Source organism: Pteropus medius, unplaced genomic scaffold (genome assembly GCF_902729225.1).
Source record: "Pteropus medius unplaced genomic scaffold, Ma_sr-lr_union100, whole genome shotgun sequence".
Classification (NCBI taxonomy): domain Eukaryota; kingdom Metazoa; phylum Chordata; class Mammalia; order Chiroptera; family Pteropodidae; genus Pteropus; species Pteropus medius.
In genome coordinates this window covers 8,299,473-8,312,427 of record NW_024349800.1, presented here as the reverse complement: position 1 = coordinate 8,312,427, position 12,955 = coordinate 8,299,473, and the positions used below count along the sequence as shown (strand labels likewise).

General features: G+C 34.8%; 1 long non-coding RNA gene, 1 other non-coding gene and 1 pseudogene across 2 annotated transcripts; 1 reads left to right on the top strand and 2 right to left on the bottom strand.

Annotated features, from left to right (window-relative positions):
• Positions 1-5,250: 5,250 nt before the first annotated feature.
• LOC120622079 (uncharacterized) lies at positions 5,251-6,014 on the bottom strand. Its single transcript, XR_005658417.1, has 2 exons — positions 5,874-6,014; positions 5,251-5,392 (listed from the first exon to the last, which is right to left on the bottom strand). It is a non-coding gene; the product is annotated as an uncharacterized LOC120622079 (long non-coding RNA).
• Positions 6,015-9,714: 3,700 nt separating this feature from the next.
• On the top strand, positions 9,715-9,833 carry LOC120622588 (uncharacterized; annotated as a pseudogene).
• A 1,270-nt stretch (positions 9,834-11,103) lies between these two features.
• On the bottom strand, positions 11,104-11,267 carry LOC120622174 (U1 spliceosomal RNA). Its single transcript, XR_005658435.1, has one exon. It is a non-coding gene; the product is annotated as a U1 spliceosomal RNA (small nuclear RNA).
• Between the last annotated feature and the right edge of the window lie 1,688 nt (positions 11,268-12,955).

Genomic DNA, 12,955 nt, shown 5'->3' with positions numbered 1-12,955 from the left:
TTATATCAATGGTAATAGTTATGTTTTCTCAGTAAGTACTTTGTCAATTCACATTTTAAAACAGTTTGCAGGTATACTTCATGAAATCAAAAATCCTATCTTATTCACCCTTGATTCCCCAGTGCCCATGTGTCTAAATGAAAATGTTCCATACTTTGTGACCCCATCTACTGTGGTCCCACTTGACTACAGAAAGGTGGATACATAGACAAAACCATGAGACTCACAGCGTGGCCTGGGAAATGATTTGCATAAATTAGATTCCTGTTCTTGGCATTTGAACTCAGAATATATGAACGAATTTGATGATTGATAGAGACACAAAAGAGAAAAACAAAACAACTAAAAAATATATATCATCTTAGAGGCACACATTGTTAAGGTCCCCAGAGCTTCTATGAATTTAGAAAAGTTAGAAAACTTGGTCTTGAGTAAGCCTCAGCTTTGTCAACATTTAGGCCTTAAATTGTGTGAACTGCTCCCTGCTGCCTCTGCAACATACTTTCTTCTTGATATATTCTTGATTAATCCTTTATTCTTATAATGAAATCATCTTAATTAAAATAAAGGACCAATTTTGTATCCCAGTGTCTAGCAAAGTGTCATGCACAAAATTGGCCATAAATAAATATCCAAAAAGAAAATATCTATACCTAAAAAAATCCTCTGTGAGTTTTTGTTTGAATTATCAATTCTGCCATTATATGTATATATATGAAATACATATATAAATAAAAATATATGAAAAATAATAATATAAAATAGGAAATAATCTTAAAAAATATTAAAATGAAAACTTTATCTCTTCAAAATACCTTTAAGTGACATAATTTTCCCTTAAGACATATAAATTGACCTAAAAACTCTTCTTACTCTTTTAAAATACACACAATAAATTGCCCTCAGACAGCATTTGTATTCCTGTTTGAGTTGATAAAAACCTTTGTAGTTCACTGCCATCTTCATTATGCATGAAATGTGACTATATGGAATGTACAGTGACTCTAGGAGCAATAATATATTACCTTGAGGCTCACATAGATCAAAATCTGATGGCTAGATTGAAAGAAAGGATGAAATACAGGTCGAGCAAACTTATTTTCAGTTGAGGTTTTTTACTTGACAGAATAAAGGTTTTATGACTGTTTGGGCTATTTTATAGTGAGTATTGTGCATCTATCGAGAAGGCTGATGACCATCCTCTCTCACTCCTGGCTCTAACAACGTGTGTTCATCTCCTTCCATTTCTCTTGATGACATTTTGTCATTTTAAAATTCCACCTTTATTTCAATGCACCTAAGCAGATGTTATCGTCAGAATACTTCTCACAATATCTTGTTCCTAACTGATATTTAACATATATATATATATATATATATATATATATATATATATATATATATATATATATATATATTTTATTATTAAATAATCAGCATTCTAGTCCTGGTAATAGCCCAAGAATAGATATCTTGGATGAAATAATTTAAAGAGAAAGTCACAGAGCTAATTTTGCCCTAACAATTAGAACTGTGCTTATATTTATTTACTATTTATACCTGACAGGGACTAGTTTTCTACCAAAGTTGATTTTCTCTTTCTATTTTTAATAGAATTCCTGAGTTTTATGAAGGCATACGATTACCAAGCAAATTAAATTTTTAGCCTCAATTAAAGGTCACTGTGACTGGAGGTGATGTGAGCCTCTTCTTTGCTGCCCCTTAAAAAGGGGTTTGGCCCTTTCTTCTCACACCCTGAGATACTGACATACTAGCAAGAGCTGGAGCAGCTTCCTCAGATCCACAAGGGAGAAGCTCTGTATTGAGAATGGCAGTGCCACCAGAGTAGCCATATTCTTCTAAAACATACTCTAAAATTAGAGAGAGAGACAGAATTTTAAAGCTTCTGTAATTTTTGGTCTCTTTGTTATAGTAGCCCAGGGTATACCCTAATTATATACTAACATGTTAAAATTGAACTTTGATTTTATATCTCCATTCATTTCCTCATGTTTTTTTTCTTCTTGAAGAGGTAATTCCCCATTATCCAGCTGAGAGAGCCTTAATTATTCTTCTATTCCTATGTCATCATTGCCTCTGTCACCTCCTCTGTGTTCTCTTCTATATCTCTTAAGCACTATGGTTATCTCACTTTCTACAGTGATTTATAGGCATTAAATTCAGCCCATAACCTTTATTAATTCGTGTATATTCTAGAAGCCAGGACTGTAATTCTTATCTACATCTTTGTCTTCAGCCCTTAGCCCATTGCTCGGCACACACTATGATGCAAGAAATGTGATTTGGATGAATGAACACAGAAAACCTAAAAGGGGATCAAAACCAGAGAAGAGCTGCATGGGGGTGGGCCTTGGGGAAGGGGAGGGAGAAGCTGCCCCATTGCCAGGCTTCCCTATGACCAATGCCTAAAGATGGAAGAGCACCAGGACGCAAGGCTTGATTGTTATGCATGTGCGCCTGAAGTTGTTTTTTATTCTTAATTTTAATTTTTTAACACCAGCTGGCAGAGCCCACTCTTCCCCTGCCAGCTGCCTGCCTGAGATACTGGCCAGCTACCAGCAGCTGTGCCTGCGGAAAGAGGGCTCCCCCAGATACTCAAGGCAGGCCACTGAATATCAGTCTTTTAAACTTTCTTAATAAGTCATATTTTTAGCATCTAATCGTTAAGCTATTCTTCGGTCACCTTTCTTCAAGAATTAAAGTGGTTGTGATTCTCTAAGGAAATGAACTAATTTCCATATTCTAGTCACACTTTAGATTTTTGTTTGTAATTCTCAAGTGTACAAAGGTGTACCAAAACCGAAATATCATAACAAAATAGGTACTTCGCTTGAGTTATGAATGCTTATTGCTCTTATTTTTCGTTGCTTTTCTTGGTGAGTGAGATAGTTCAGGAAGTTCTTTCCTTTTATTTATTTTTTTTAAGTCTCAGGTTTGTATTCATGATCCTACTTGTAGTAGTGACCAGAAACTTTCACCTACTGGAATCAGTTCAGTGACCTGTACAAACTAAATTAGCAATCTCTATCTAGTTCCTACTGGATATGTGTCTAGCTCACAGTTGGCTATCTTGTTAGCTGCCTCAGTTAAAAAGATCACTGAGAGAAAGAACTAACCTGGCCTTTCATCCCCAGTGGACGTCCCCTAGCATCTTGGAGGCTCATTAACAGAACTTTTGCACTGAGATTGACCAGAGTATACTTGTTCTAACAGGTTTTCTTACTTTGAGACATGGTAATTATCTATTGCAAATCCAATTGACATTTAATTTTTAAATCATCTTCTGTATTTGTTTGTAATTTACTCAGGAAGTATGCATAGTTTCCATCTGTTGAAATATTGATTCTGATTTATGATTTAGTAAATTAACGAATGGTTGGTTTGCATATTAAACTTCATAAGTGATTCACAATATATTACATTTATATTGCCCTTTAGAGTTCTACAGAGTCCTTCCATGAATGCTATCTGTGAGCATACTGGGGAAAAAAATCATGTTTAATTCATCATTATATCCTTAGCATCTAATTCAATGCTAGCACATAGAAGCTACATAATATAGAGTTTTTAATGAACTCATCTGAGTCTCTCAACAAATCAAAGACGATGAATGTGATAGCTTTCAAACATGTCTACAAATTATTTGATACACCTTATATTAATTTTCTATTGCTGCTATAAAACAAATTACCAAAATCATACTGATTTAAAACTGTACAAATGTGTTATTTTATACTTCCGGGGTAAGGAATCCAAAATGGTCAGAAAATCAGGTCAAGGCTTGTTTTCTGAAGCTTCCAAGTAAGAATCTCTTTCCTAGGCTTTTTTACCATCAGGCTGTATTGCCTTGGCTTGTGGTCCTACCTCACTGCTTTGGTCATCATATGTCCTTCTCTCCTGCTTCCTCTTACAAGGAAATGTGTGATTACACTGAGTCCACATGGATAATCCAGGATAATCTTCCCTTTTCAGGATGCATAATCACATCTGCAAAGTGCCCTTGACCATGTAAAATAGCATATGTACGGGATTAAGGATTAGGAAATGGACATATGAGGGTTGGGGGGAGGCAACATTTAGCCTATCACACTCCTCAGTAAAAGGAGTTTAATTCTACTTCCCCTGAGTATAAACTAACCTTAGTAACTTGTCTATGGAATAAAATGCAATGGAAGTGGCACTGCATGGTTTTCCAGGTGCGGCCATGTGAATTGATATAGCTACATAGCTTCTACCTGGCTTTCTCTCTTTCATCTTTCCTCTCTTGAAAGATGGGTTATAGAACTCTAAGATGTTATATATATAAATAGAGATATAAAAATAAAAGGTCTGGTTACATTGAGATTTCTATGTTAGAGAGATGACCTTGCATTTTACAAGATGTGTAAGTTCTAGAGATCTGCTTTACACCAGTGTAGCCTATTATTAATAATATTGCACTGTGCACTTAAATTTGTTAAGAGGGTGGATTTCATGTTAAATAGTCTTATACACACACACACACACACACACACACACACACACACACACGCACACACAATCATTTGGAGCTAAACTTTGGAAGTAAACATAAATGTAAAGTTAACCTCTTTGAAAGCCTCAGAAAGTTTAGGAAAGGTTTTTGACTTATAATTACATGAGATGGGGCCTCTAACCTTTTTCTCTGAATAGTAAAGGAGATGTTAATTCAAAAAGTCTGGAATAATTTGGTTGTAATCAAATTATTATCCCAGTCTAGATGTTGGTCCAAAGCAACATCTTAAAATAAAAAAAATAAAAAAAAAATGCAAAAACTGAATTCCATGTTTTCTCCCATAATTACTCATTTCCTCCAATATTTCCTATATTAATAGCACCTGTACACGTCTGGAAGTCATCTCTTACTTTACCTTCTCATTTCTTACATGTAACTGGTCATCAGATTTTAAATATTCTATGTCTTAACAGCTTTTAAATTACTCTTTCACTCATTGTCCTTCCCCACATGTCTAGTCAACCTTTAACTCTTACCTGGGTTACATCTGCACCTCCTAAATGTTCTTGTCACCTCTTGTTTTGTCCCTTCCTGAATCATTCCTCATCTTCCTTTTAGGGTTATCTTTTATAGAGCAGATTGGATTATGCAGTCTTTAGTATAAATTCAATTTACTGAGTGCTTTTTGCATGCCAGCCCCAGTGGTTTGCCTTTTACCTGCTTGGACTGCCATAACAAAATGCCATAGACTTGGCTTAAACAATAGAAATTTATTTTCTCACATCTCTTGAGGTTAGAAGTCCAATATCAACATTCCAGTTGACTCAATTTCTGGTGACGGCTCTCTTCCTGGATTGCAGACAGCTGCCTTCTCTCTATGTCTTTATATGGTCTTTCCTTGGTACATGCATGTGGAAAGAAAGAGAGAGCCCTCTGGAGTCTCTTCTGACAGAAACATTAATCCTAACAGACCACGGTCCCACTCTTATGACCTCATTTAACATTAGTTAGTTTCTTAAAAGCTCATCTCCAAATCCAGCCACACTGGGGATTAGGGATTCAAAAATGAATTTTGTGGAAATACGAACATTCAGTCCATCACAAATTAATTTAATATTTCATCACGACTAAGCTATAAGACTAAGCTATAAGGTAGATATTACTATTACCATTTTACAGGAGCACATACTGAAACAAAAATAAGTAACTTTCCCAGTTAGTATTATAATGCAGAATTTCCTGATTATAAGGTTCATGATTGCAACCCTGAGCAATAATATCCAACCATTAAACACATTGCCTTTTGCTGGGTTCCAAAGCTTATTATAGATGTCACCTCCTGCAAGAAACCAACACTTACCCACTCTCAAATACATACCTTGTTGGGAGTAATTATTTTCCTATGACCTTCCATAACAGCATTGCCCGTCTCTTACCACACTGGTTTGCCATTGTTTTCTCTACTACCTCCCCAATCAATTATGAACTCTTCAATTTTAATGACTGGGCCTTGGCATTCCCTAGCAGATAACACAGTACTTGACACATAGTTAAATTTCCATAAATGTTTGTTAAATGAATCATCTAAGGTTCTGTATAGTATGCAGGGACCCTTTCTTCCTAGCAGTAGAAGCTGTACGTTTTGTTATTTAATCTGTTCCTAGTTACCCTTATGACTGGGAAGTTCACTGTACCAAAAAATTTTCTTCTTGAAATGTGTAATATCTATGTATAGATTTAGAAATGCTTTTTGCATCTTAAGTAACAGTGCCCGTTCTTTTGGAACAAACTTTACCTAGGCATCAAGACTTGAGGATGTGGAACTTATAGAAAATTTCATTCTACTATTAAACTTTGGAATGCAATTTTTAAAGTGCAAACAGACTCCAGGAGTTATATTTAGTTTCTAAATTGGCATTTAGTTGGAGCATAGTATTGAAAATTGTCTTTCAATTTTCTGTTAGCTTGTCAGCTGGTATATTGTTCAATGGCTTCAAGATATAATATCTGCTACCTTAGTAACCTAAGTAACTTAAAAATGCTCTGTGACTAGTGGAATTACATTTTGTATAGAATAGGTATCTTCCTATATAATAATGATTATAAAATACTATTCTTATATATCAAGAATTTAATAAGAAAAATTTATAATTTTTTTCATTTGTAAAGGAATAAAGAGTTTAACAAAAGGATTTAGGCTTACAGTGTATTAATAAATAATGGCATGTTCATTTTGTTTATGTGAATAATAATATTTTAAGAGTTCAATCATCAGTCTAGGAAAACTCATTCAGTAGCAATATCTGGAATCATGTATTTTTAAAAATTTGCATTAATTAAATAATTCCAGTCATAATACAGGTTGCCAAGATGAAGAATTTTTTCAGCTGTTAAATTTCATACTTATATATAAGACAAAAAGTGCTTCAGAGTTTCTTAACCTAGTGTTTATCATTTTAATTGTAAAGACCAAATGTCAAGTTGTCTTTAGAATATTTAACAAAACAGGTTTTAAAACTTGTGCACCTCATAGTGTCTATTTGTGTTTCAATATTCTGGCATAGGTTTTAAGATGAAAACCTTTTCTTCCCACATTGTTATGTTTTATTGCTAAAGTGAACATTTTAGGAATATATTAAATAAGATTACCTTTTTTATCCTTTTCTAATTTTAGAGTAATACACCCAGATTAATGTTTCTTTGAGACACAGAACAGAAAAGATTCGCGTCAAGATAAAAAAAAAGAGACAACATGAACATTAATAAGGATAGATCTAAGTTTATGCATCATTTATAAAACTGCTTCTGAGAAATATTTATAGCATCAGCAGTTATTTTTTTCTTTCATTTTTCAAAAGGGTGAGAAATGTAAGTATTTTTTTCCCTATTTTAACATTGTTGTCATCACACTCTTGGTAGTGCCGAGGGAGCAGTATATTAATTTGCTAGAATTGCCATAACAAAGTACTGGGGATAGGGTGGCTTAAACAAAGGAAATTTATTTTTTCACAGTTCTGCAGACTGGAAGTCTAAGATCAGCTTGCCGAAAGGTTTGGTTTCTCCAGGCCTCTCTCCTTGGCAGATGGTCACCTTGCTGCCTGTCCCCATGTGGCCCGTACTCTGTGTATGGCTGTCACTGATGCCTCTCTGTATGACCTAATCGCCTCTTCTTATAAGGACACTACTCAGGTTGGATTAAGGCCCACCCTGATGACCTAATTTTAACTTAATTACTTCTTTACATGTTCTATCTCCAAATATAGTCACTTTCTGTGGTACTGGGTGTTAGGGCTGCAGTATATGAATTTTGCAAGGACACATTTTAGTAGGTAACAGGTAGTGTCAGTAGATTAGCACAAGCTATTTGATCTCTTTTCCTTTTACATTTTGCAATGTAAAATATTTTAATTTCTTATTATAAAGAAGTTTTGGGAGGTCTATAGATATCTATATTGAAAGATTTATTGTAGTTTTCTTATCCAAAGGACATATCAGTTCGACTTATATTGGATAATAGATTTTATTTAAATAATAATTGTATTGTCACATTGCTTAACTTTATAAAATTTACCTATATATTATAATTTTTATGTAATTGTTTATGCATTATAAGTTGAATTTATTAAGACTGTCACATGAGATTAACCTTTCACTCTGTTCTATCATAATAGAAGGAAAAAATAGAAAAATTCAATACAATTATTACATTTAATGATACCATTAAGGAGCATAACAGTAGACCTAGAAATGAAAAACTTTCCTCATGTGATATCCCCAGATATAAATCTGAGTGCTATAGAATCTTTTAATACTAATTTCCCAGAAAAGTGAGGAAAAAAAACTATTAAAAAATAATATTTATTTGTAATAAAATAGAAAATATAATATACTAGATTTTTTTAAAACCCTATATGTTCATTATGTAGCATATTTAAAATTGGGTTGTTATAAAGCATATGGTTATTTATTCATTTAGTAATTGAATTAGAAATCTTCCATCAAAAGTCATGAGAATTGTTAATTCATTCAAAGAGTATATCTAAGTAAAACTATAAAAAACTCAAATCTGTAGCAAAAGCTCAGTATGAAACAGCATCTTATAAAGGAGCATCATGGGGTGCCCACAAAATACAGATATACAGCGTTCGTCCTTCATGACATGACGGCAAAGCCCTCCGATTGTTCTTATCTCCCACTGCTGTTCAGGGCTTGCCACATCATGATTTCAGATGCTGTTTAGTTTATGTCATATATTTTTTTCTCTGATAAGGTTTCTAGTTTTTTGCATTAGTGTTATCTTAATAAATAATTTTCTTCTTAAAAATATATGTAATTCTCTTACAAATTATTGTTCTTGGTCGAACCATTGAATAAGTACCACGCAATAGGTCTCTGGGATACAGACAAACTAAAGGGAAACGTCTTGTGTTCAAGTTGCTGAGGTCTACTTGTGGAGATGGAAAAGAAAACTAACTTTGTAACATGATGTGATAACTAAAAAAATAAAGGTAAATATGTGGTGCTTAGAGGCAAGGACTATAAATAATTAGTCTCTCAGGAGTTGGGCTGATGAGCGGCATCACAGAAAGTGACAATATGAGTAGTGAATTTTATAAAGGGTAAGAAAAGACGCAAAGAAGAATTCTTGGTGAAAAATTGTTCAAAGATTCTGATGACTATCTATTAGAGCTTGTTCCAGGTTTGAAGAAGAGAGTTGAAATAGAGTGAGACTAACCAGGAGAGACAACAATTTAAGTATTGAGACTACAGAAGAAAGCAAAACACCTTTCATAAAAAGCCTGATATGTTATACTAATGGGAGCTTTGGAGAGGTTGGTGCTGGGTATAATAATTTTAGAAGTTATTCCATTCAGTACAAATTATCACAAATTTAGTGGCTTTAAAAAACACACATTTTTCATTATTCACAGTTTCCATGAGTCAGGAGTCCAGCCATGGTTTATCTGTGTCTCTTGCTTCCAAGGCTTCAAGAAACATGACGGCTAGACTATGATTTCATCCGGCCTCTCAGCTGGGGAAAAATCCACTTTCAAGTCATTTAGGTTTTTGACAGAATGCATTTCTTTGTGGTTATATGAATGCAGGTCCAAGCTTCTTACTGACCATCAGCTAGAGGCTTCCCTCAGGTCTTAAAGGCCACCTTTATATCTCTGTCATGGCTTCTGTATAGGCAGTTAACAATTACAATATAGTTGCTTGTCTACAGCCATGCCAAACTGAACAAGCCTGATCCCATTTGATTTCGGAAGCTAAGCAGGGTTGGGCCTGGTCAGCACTTAGATGGGAGACCACTTAGGAAGACTAGGTGCTGTTGGCGTAAAAAAATAAAAAATAAAAAAATAAGGAATTATAAGCTAACAAGGTCCTTGCAATCTGTGAGGTCGACCAAGGATTTCCTCACCTAAAAAAAAAAAAAAAAAGGCTGCTTGTTTCTTTAAGACCAGCTGGAGAATCTGTCTGTCTTATATATCATAATACAGTTATGGCAGTAACATCCCATCATTTTTTCCATAGTCTATTTCTTAGAAAAAATATATAGACTCCTCCCACACTCAAAAAAAGCACATAAGAACTCGGAGGGGTGCCAAAAAAAAAAAAAAGCGCATAATCCAGAGTTTGCAGTAATGAAAATAAAAAAACAAATATGGACTAAATCAGAATTATTCCTATGGCCCACAACAACAGCAGCATTTCCTGTGAATTTGTCATAAATCCACATTCTCAGATCTCACCCCAGATCTACTGAAACTCTAGGAGTGGGGCCCGGCATTCTGCATGTTAACAAGTTCTCCAAGTGATATCGATGCCTGCTAAAATTTGAGAATCACTGATCTACATGGTAGACCTTCTTGCTCTCTTGGAAGATGTATCATCTGATGATACCAGGAAATGAGCTGGGAATGTTTTCAAATCAGATTATCCCCTCCAGGATTAACAAGAATTGTAGTCATGAAAGAGAGCAAAGAAAAGAAACTGAAAAACAAGAGTCAGGATATGAAGCCAGGCTAAAGCAATTAAATCAGGAACAGCAGTATATGATTAAAAGATAGGAATTTGAGTAAGTGGGTGGTGGGAGCTGTTCCTAAACTAAAGCACAGAAAGCTCCAGTGAGTTTTTATCAGTTGTCTATATGTAGGGGCCTGGCTTGAACATTACTAATATAAAAGGGGAGCAGACAATGGATGTTGGTGTTTTTATCTAGAGAGAGTCTCCTGAATGAAATGAGAAACAGCAGAAATATATCCACATTTGAGGAACATATAGATAAAGAAATCAATAAATGTAGTGCTAAGAAATGCAGGAGGGAAAACTGGAGAGATGTATCTTGGAAATGTAGGAAAGAGAAAGTTAAAAAATAGAGGGAGTATTCAGGAGTGCTATGGACCATGAGACCATCAACACATTTTCAGTTATGAACAACACAAACCTAATTGTAACCACTGAAGCTATAAATATCTGGATAAATTTATTTATTTTTTCACATTTATAGAAAACCCAGGGCTGGATCAGTTGTGGATAGATTAAAGGTTTTTCTTGTTCGTTTGTTTGTTTTTGTTGTTTTTGTTTTTGTTGTTGTTGTTTTTATCCAGAGGAGAGCTCAAACGCAGTCCCCCACTACCACACATTATGCAATTGAGTTTCCCATGTTTGGGGAGATCGCAGGGATCAGCACATACAGAGTGCAATGGATAAGCCTCGCCCTGGGAAAACCAACTTCGTGATCATAATATCTCCCATGCCAGGTAAGTATGGATAAGGGTTTTAAGACATATCAAGAGTTATTTTCTCTGTCTCTGTCTCACTGTCTCTCTGTCTCTCCCTCTTTCTATCTGTCTCTGTCTCTCTTTGTCTTTGTCTCTCTCTTTTTCAATTTCTTTCTCTCCCAACAGTTCTAAGCTCATCTTTTATTTCAGTGTGTTGGTGGAAAGTGGGTACATGACTTTTCTGATTGTCTTTGCTTGAATCACATGACTACTCTAAGAGAATAAAATTTGTCAACTGGCCAACCTGTATCACATGCCCTCTCTTGCAAAAAAGTAGGAAGGACTAATTCATTGATAGGCCACCAAAAACTGTCATTGCCAGTGAAGTCAGTTCTGAGAAATATCCATTGGTTTTGATAGTTGGGCTGCTACAAAAGCAAGATTGCAGTGTTCTAAGAAGCATAAAGGAAAATAGGTAGTGGCGAATGGTTCAAGTCCTATCCAGGTGCCATGGCCCCTGAAATGACTTCTCACGCACAAATTCATCAGTAATTCCTTGGCCAGAGTTGTCAAGCTTTCAGTTCAGTTTTTACCATGTTAAATGAAAATTTAAAGTTATTCTTATTTTCTCACCTGAAATAATTATCATTATACTGAAACAAGAGATTCTCTGTCCTGATCCTGTGTCCTCCAGCTGCACACTTATCTAAGGGGCATGAAGTCAACACTGATCAAGGGCCACGCCCCAGTTTCTAGTCTGTGTGCTGGATTCCAAGTTCCCTACCTAAGCGGCCCCAAATTCACTTATGAGGTTTGCAAACTTCTCTTCTCCATGTTGAAAAGACCATACCATAGTTGGACACAAACCTAGGCCCAGCAGGTGATTTTTTTTTGCTGTCTGGAGACAAATAAAGAAGATAGAAATGTGAGTGTAATAAACAAAAGTACAGGTGTGAAGCATCTTACAGTGCTACAGGTAGGACAAGAAGCAAAGAAGGGTATGCTGTGGACCGGCTCTCTCCTTGGCCTCCACATTCCAGCAAGAAACACCAAGAAGTCCTAGAAATTTGAACTTGGCCTTCCAGTCTTTATGAATGTATATTTGTCCAAGTAGAAGACTAGTCTATAGGTTTTTTAATACCTGTTAGCTTGGTTTATAACTTTTAAATATTTAGATGTATGTTATATAAACTTGCATTTATATTCTGGCCTCATGTTCCACAACTGTTAAGGGCATATTATGTACCTGCTGGAGACGTGAGATATATATTATCTATCTATCTATCTATCTATCTATCTATCTATCTATCTATCTATCTTTCTTTCTATCATCATCATTATCTATAGTATGTATATATACACTATACTTTAGATAATGATGATTATGATAGTCTATATATATATATATATATATATATATAGAAGAAGAGAAGAAGAAGAGAAGAGAGAAGAGAGAGAGAGAGAGAGAATAGATAGTATATAGTGATTTTGGTCAATCAGTTAGTTATAAATTATTTATAATTAACATATGATACTCTATGCTATAAAGTTCTAGTTCCTTGCTCTGTATGTTGTTTTCAATAAATGGTCATGATTATGTCTCTACTTGCATCCATGCTCTTGGATAATTCTTTCCCATACTGATTCTTGCCTTAGCTACGTGAATTGGTTTGGCCAGTGGGACAATATCATATAATATAAGCCGAGACTTAAAAAGTGCCTTTTTTTTTTTGCA